Source organism: Gavialis gangeticus, unplaced genomic scaffold (genome assembly GCF_001723915.1).
Source record: "Gavialis gangeticus isolate Ggan-Ray unplaced genomic scaffold, GavGan_comp1, whole genome shotgun sequence".
NCBI classification, from domain to species: Eukaryota; Metazoa; Chordata; order Crocodylia; family Gavialidae; genus Gavialis; species Gavialis gangeticus.
Genome location: NW_017728992.1, coordinates 169,818,887 through 169,825,592, shown reverse-complemented (window position 1 = coordinate 169,825,592; position 6,706 = coordinate 169,818,887). Strand labels below are relative to the sequence as shown.

The 6,706-nt window shown below is 45.6% G+C and overlaps 1 protein-coding gene across 1 annotated transcript in view; it reads left to right on the top strand.

Moving 5' to 3' along the window:
* Positions 1 to 6,706, top strand: part of RSPO2 (R-spondin 2) — a 267,477-nt gene that overhangs the window by 275 nt on the left and 260,496 nt on the right. The gene's annotated exons all lie outside the window — the stretch shown is intronic.

The window sequence follows — 6,706 nt, the reverse complement described above, 5'->3', positions numbered from 1 at the left end:
GCCCCGGCCCGGCCCGGCCCCGCGCCGCCGGCGGCGGAGGTGCGGAGACGCGCCGGCGGACTGCCCGGGGCAGCCGAGAAGCTTTTCTCTTTCTGTTCTCGCCACTTCGCCGGTACTTCCTTGCGGCTGCCCCGAGAGCGCAGGGTGTTTGCTGAGGAGGCGGCTGAGCTCGGGCGAGGCGCCCTGGGGCCCGGGAGCCAGGCGGCGGGTGTCCGTGGCATCCTCGCCCCCTGGAGGAGGGCTCTGCCACGGCTCGGACGTGGGTCTCGAGGTGACTCGAGGAGTCCAGTCCTTGAGTCACGGGCCCGGAGCTGGTCTCCGCGGGGCAGGGTAGGCTGCAGGCTGGGATTTCTCTCCTTTTTCTTTTCCTTTTTTCCCCTCCGCTTTCTCTCTCTGCGGCGGTGGAAGATGCCGTTACAGCACCCAGGTGGACGAAGCTGTTACTGCAGCTCTCTCCACTGGAGTTGTGGGTTTTGGGTGCCATCCTCCGTCGCTGTAAAACCTCCTAGGTGTCCGTGCAACTTGCAGCAGTTCAGTCCCTTTTGCTCCTTGCCGGCTCTCACCCCGTCCCGGCAGCTGAAAGAGAAACAGAAGATCCGCTGGCTCGGCTACCACTAGCATTTCCAAAGAGACTTAAGCCAAAGAGCTGTTAGGAGCATGCTAGCAACATCTCTAGCGATCAGGCAGTATAAATCCTAAGAAAATTACAAAGGAGAAATGGCTTATCCTTTCAGGCACATGTACACTTCTGAGCGGGTCAAAAATTACATTGTCAAGTGATTTAGTTTTGATGTTTGTTTCTCCAGCAGATGGTTTCCAGAATTTAATTTTTGTGTGTGTGGCTAAAACGACAGCAGTCCTTTAAAATGACCAGGGTATCGGTGCTAACAAAGGGTAGTCTGTGTCTTTAATTAAATGTGGAACTACTTAGAGTGCTGGCTAGACAGCCAAGGGTGATAGTAGTATTTCTGCTTTACAACACAGCTTAAGGATTGCACTGTGGGAGTGTTGAGATGAATGGACATCTAACTTGAGTTGAGTGAACTGTCCCTCTACAAAAACTTAAGCTGCTTTTAATTGATCTCATGTTCACTGATTGATCTTAGACCAATTGTTGTGCTTGCCCAGAGGAGACTGATTTAAATTAGTTTCGTGGTGGACACTTGCTCCTTGGATAAATAATATCAGTATGGACCGTTGACTTACTGGTGCTGTTCTGTGCTGTCACCTAGTACTTCTGTTTTGGACTGGAAGAATGCAAGCTCCCATTAGTTCATAAAACTAAAGAAATGAAAGTGGCTGGTGTTGGAGACAAAATCATTGAATATATCTGAAGTTAGAAATGACATTTACCATGACACATGCATTTTGAAGTACAGTCTTAATCCAAGATTTAAAATGCCTATAATTTCACAGTTTTTCCATATCCCATCTGCAAATAATCAGGCATTCACTGTGGGGTACTGGCACTTAGAACTTCACTGGCACTCTGTTTGGTCTGTTATATGATCTCAGATGCTCCATAATATTATTTTCTTAATGAAATGAAATTTTTGGCATTGACCCATGGAGTAGAAATCAATTGCATCCAGTCTGGAATGGAAGGCGAATGGATCATACTTTAAACCTGTTTAAAAATGTGCACAATGAACCCTATGTATGCATTTTTGTGCAGAAGAGGTGGGGTTCACAGCAAAGCTATTCTAAGAGAATATAGCAAATACTGGAGACAGTTTCCTGTTCCTTGTTTCCTTATCCATCTCTCCCATCTCAGCCCAAGTCCTATAACATAGCACAACAGAAATACAAGACAAACTTAAGAATTTGATTCTTAACTGGCATTGGGTTAGTCAAGTAATGTTACGAAAGCTAAAATAAGAAAGCAACGTTGGGAAATCATTCTTTAAAATCCCCCAAATCAACAGATTATTACTATTAACAGTATGGGAAAATACTAGAAATGTTTAATTTACATTGTTGTTCTCTCTTCACTTTAATTCAATAGAAATTATTGTTTGCAACAGTTTACTTGTGTCAGTATTCTTGTTTTGGGAGGGGGAATTTTTTTTCCAGGGTGTCAAGAATTATGATTATTTCCTCTTCCAGCAGGAGCTTCTCTAAAATATATTGCAAAGTTTAAAGGTCAGTAGACTGATGTACTACCACATCATTTCCTTTCCTTATATTACATTTTACAATTCCATGGTCACTTACTTACTTCCATCCTTTTACATTATCTTCAAGTCCCTGATCTTGTCTCCTTTAATGATCACCAGGTCTTGTATGCCTTACCATCTGCAGCTAGTGTCTTGCTTGTGATCCTTATGTATTCAGCCGAAAATTTCAGCTCAGGTGCAGAGGAGAGATCAGAAGTTTGTTTACCTTATCTATAAGAGGAGACCACTGTGAATTTCCCAATAGCAACCTCTAACAACATTTTCATACAAAAAAAATCTAGGAACAAAAGCTGTAGGTCTTGCTTACCAGGATGAATGATTGTGTACTGGCAAACAGTAATTCTTCACTGGTGTGAATCTGTGACGTATTGGCATAACAGGATGTATTGCCAGGAGAATGCTGAATAGTAACAGGGAGGTTATATTGCCACTCATATAGGTTTGTTTGAGATCGCTCCTGGACTACAGTGCACTTAAAAGCAGGATGCATTCAAACATGAATACAGAAAAAATGGAGGGTGAGGTGGCTGAAAAGAACTGCAAGAATAAAATTGATCTTGTTCTAGAAAGTATCCCTTAGAATCAACCTGTTTAGCTTATTAGAATGAAATTTGAAATGATTTGATCAAGATCTGTATTTAATAATATATATGTGATACTTGAGGGCCCTTCTGTTTGTCAAAGTAAGGCATAGTAGACTTGCTGGAAGATGGGAAAATTCACACTGGAAATGAGATGTGACTTTTTAACAGTGAGTTGGGAAGGCATGGAACAGGTCACCATGGGTTGTGGTAACCCCCATCACTCAATGCCTTTAAAACAAAAGTGGATATTGTTCTGAAAGAGATGTCCCAGTTAGGTTATAAGTAGGGACCTACTTAAATCGTGGGATAAAGGGTTTTTTTCGCAACCCACTGACAGTACGCAGAGCCGATTTTTTGTAGGCATTTTGCAGCAGCCCCTCAGTGCTGATTGGCAGAGAGGCCCTGGGGGGTGGAGCGGGAGAGATTGGGGGGTGGCAGCCCTTTGTGACTTCTCGCTTTTCTGTGCTGATTGGCGGAGAGGCCCCAGTTGAGGGACAAGGAGCGAGGGGGCAGATGCCATTTTCTCTGCTGCCCTTTATGATGCCCTGCCAGCTGGCACCTTCCACTCCCAGCAGGGAGGACCCCTGGCTCCTATTGGTGAGACAGCATTTTATTTTTATTAAGTTTTGTTGTTGTTGTTGATTTTGTGGAAAATCCCGGATTTTGCATTTTTTCTGCGAAATCTGTGAAACCGCAAATTAAGTAGGTCCCTAGTTATAAGTTGTTGAACTTGATATGAGAACTGCTGGGTGAAATCTTTTATCTGTGCAGGTCTGACTAGATGACTATAGTAGTTCTTTCTTATCCTGATGTCTTGGAAAATCAAATTATCTTTTGATATCCTCTGTCTTTGATATCCTGAGTGCAAAACATACCTGGGTCTCATCCCACATCCACCTAGGGCTAGTAATTTAGAACCTTAGTTGCAGTAAAACATAGTTTCTCAACCTGTGATACACGTACCCCTGGGGGTATGTGAGACACAGGCAGGGGGTATGCAGGTACCACAACACTCTCTCTTTCTTGCCCTCTTTTCCTCTCTTGCCCCTTCCTCCTCTCAAAATTATGGCAAAAAATTTGGTGCCATAAATTCCCCAGTAATAACTTGGCATGCCACGCTTTGTACAGCACTGGGTTCAGCGCTCCTAACTTTGGCCAACATCACCTGTAGCCCAGGTACATACTTAAGTTGTGCGCCCCCGGTGTAAAAGGTGGCAACCCTACCCAGGCCAGATCAGACATCTGTCATGTCATGGCCTTATATACACAGCCCTTCTTCCAACATATGGCACACATTAGTCTGTAAATATAAAATCCCCTGGAAAATTGCATGTTGGGGTACTTACTAAATTTTTTAGAAGTTAGGAGGTACTTGCTACTTAAAAGGTTGAGAAACACTGCAGTAAAATACAGTTCAGGAAAAATACGGTCCTCATTTGTGGTGCGGTGGTTTCTCAAGTGCAGTCTTAGTGCCTGGTTCAGAATTTATTGAACTTTGTGAGAGAACTGCTGTCAGTTTCATTGGGTTTTAGATCTGGCCACTGTGCTCCTAATATCTTGAAGTACTAGCTTCTCTCACATTGTGACTTATTTTGAAATCTGTTACTTATATGCTGTTTGTCTTGATTCATTTAGGCATGAATCTTTATCACCCTATTGGTCAGGGAGTTGAATTTGCAAAGACTGAATTTGTCCTGGTTAAGTCAAACTTGGATTTGAGTTACTTTATTTTTTTTTATCATGGCAATATTTAAACAAGAGTGGGGCCCCACTGGGCCAGATCAGTGATTCTCAACCACGATGTTGAAAGATCCTTCAAAGGGTGTTGCACAGTGAGGAGGTAAGCACTTTCAGTCCTCCTTTGATACATTTAAGCATGAACCTATGTCATCAAGCTGTTACTCACTAGACCTTAGCAATTCATTGAAGAAAAAGTGGGGGACTCAGACATGTAATGAAAAGACTTAGAAATACACTGTTATAAAAAAAAAAAGCTTTTAAAAGCCATTATCTATAGATGTTCCAGCTGTAAGTTACACATGGACACTGGTTATTTATTTACACATAATTAATAGCCACAAACCTTATAGTTTACTAGAGTTTAAATTTTAGTGCATTGCTTACTGATCACAGCTGATGTGCCTACATATTGCACAGTATAGAAAATACTTTTACAACTAATTGCTCAGGTAAAGTGAAGAGATGAAGCCTGGAAGCTGATGTATTCTAGTGCTCTAATATTTATTCTTATCCACTCCTCTTGAGCTAACAAAGTTAGCTTTTCTTGTTTCTTTTTAAATTCTGTTCCAACAGCAAAGCCAAGCTTGCAGCTGTTGCTGTCAAGAAGCCTGGGTGGGGCCCCCTTTGCTTTGTGGGCCCAGCCCAGCTCCCCCCCAGTACCCCTGCTGGAGTAGCTGGGGGGGCCATGAAACAGGAGGCTCCTTTCCCCCAACCCCCACCCAGGCCTCTTGACAGCAGAAGCAGCAGCTGCCAGCTTGGCTTTGTTGTGGCCTGAGCTGGTGGGGGAGAGGGAGGAGGGTAGATAGGGTGGAATGGAGCCCCCTCCCCTCCTAGGTCAAGCCCAGCTCCCCACAGTACCCTGGCAAAGTGAGGGGCCTCAATTCCACCAACCCCCAACTCTGTCCATGCAAAGCCCAGCTAGCAGCCATATGCTGTTCCCTTTCCCTCCCTGTTTCCACTGCTGACAGCCCTGGGGGCAGCCAGAGCTGGGTGGGGGCAGGGCTGGGGAGAGGGGTGGTTCAGCAGCTTGCTTGGTGACTACTGGAGAGCCCCCACCTGATGACCAAAGCTGGTGCAGGCAGGCTTGAGGCCTTCTGAGTGGTCGGGCGCTAACTCATGGTGCTTTGTCTAAAGCACTATGAGTTAGAGGGTGGCCTCTGAGGGCATTTATACATTTGCTCTGGGAGTGGGTGGGAGGGAGCTTTTATTAGAGCGGCTCAGAGCTGGACTAATTTAAGCTCCTGAAGCATCTCCTGTATCAGTGTCCCCATGTTTAAAAATGGTAGCGGGGGAGCTTTATCTGAAGGTAATTGAACAAGCTTTTAGATAAAGTGCCCCGGCTGCCGTTTTGAAGTGCAGGGATGCAGAGACATGAGACGCAGGAGGCTGCTGGCATATGGTAATTGCCATGCTCCAGCAGATTCAATTAATCAGCATGTCAGAACAGTCTCGCTGCTTGTGTATAGGCGCCCTAAGTGTTTGCAGGCACCCATAGCTGCCAAGATGACTGCTACTTTTCTGGTCCTGTAAGCAGACAGGGTACAGTCCAGTGTTAACCCTTTCATAGCCTGAGCCACTTTGACTTGGCTCAGGCAAGTGAGCTGCTGTATGCAGTCATAGAATCATAGAAGTAGGGTCGGAAGGGACCTTGTAGATCTTCAAGTCCGACCTCCTGCCTGGGCAGGAGAAAAACTGGGCTCAGATGACTCCAGCCAGGTAGGCATCAAGCCTCCTTTTAAAGACCCCCAGGGTAGGAGTCAGCACCACTTCCCTTGGAAGTTGGTTCCAGATCATATCCACCCTAACTGTGAAGTAGTTCTTACGGATATCTAATCTAAACCTACTCTCCAACAACTTGTGGCCGTTATTCCTTGTCATGCTGGGGGCGCTGGGGGAAACAAGGTCTCTCCCAAACTCTTCTGGTCCCCCCTAGTGAGTTTATAGACAGTCACCAGGTCCCCCCTCAGCCTTCTCTTGTGAAGGCTGCACAGGTTCAGGTCCCGCAGTCTCTCATTGTAGGGTTTGCCCTGTTGTCCCTGGATCACGTGGGTGGCCCTCCTCTGGACCCTCTCCACATTGTCCACATCCCTCCTGAAGTGGGGCGCACAGAACTGGACACAGTACTCCAGGTGTGGCCTGACCAGTGTCGCGTAGAGGGGGAGGATCATCTCCTTGGCCCTACTTGAGATGCACCTGTGGATGCAC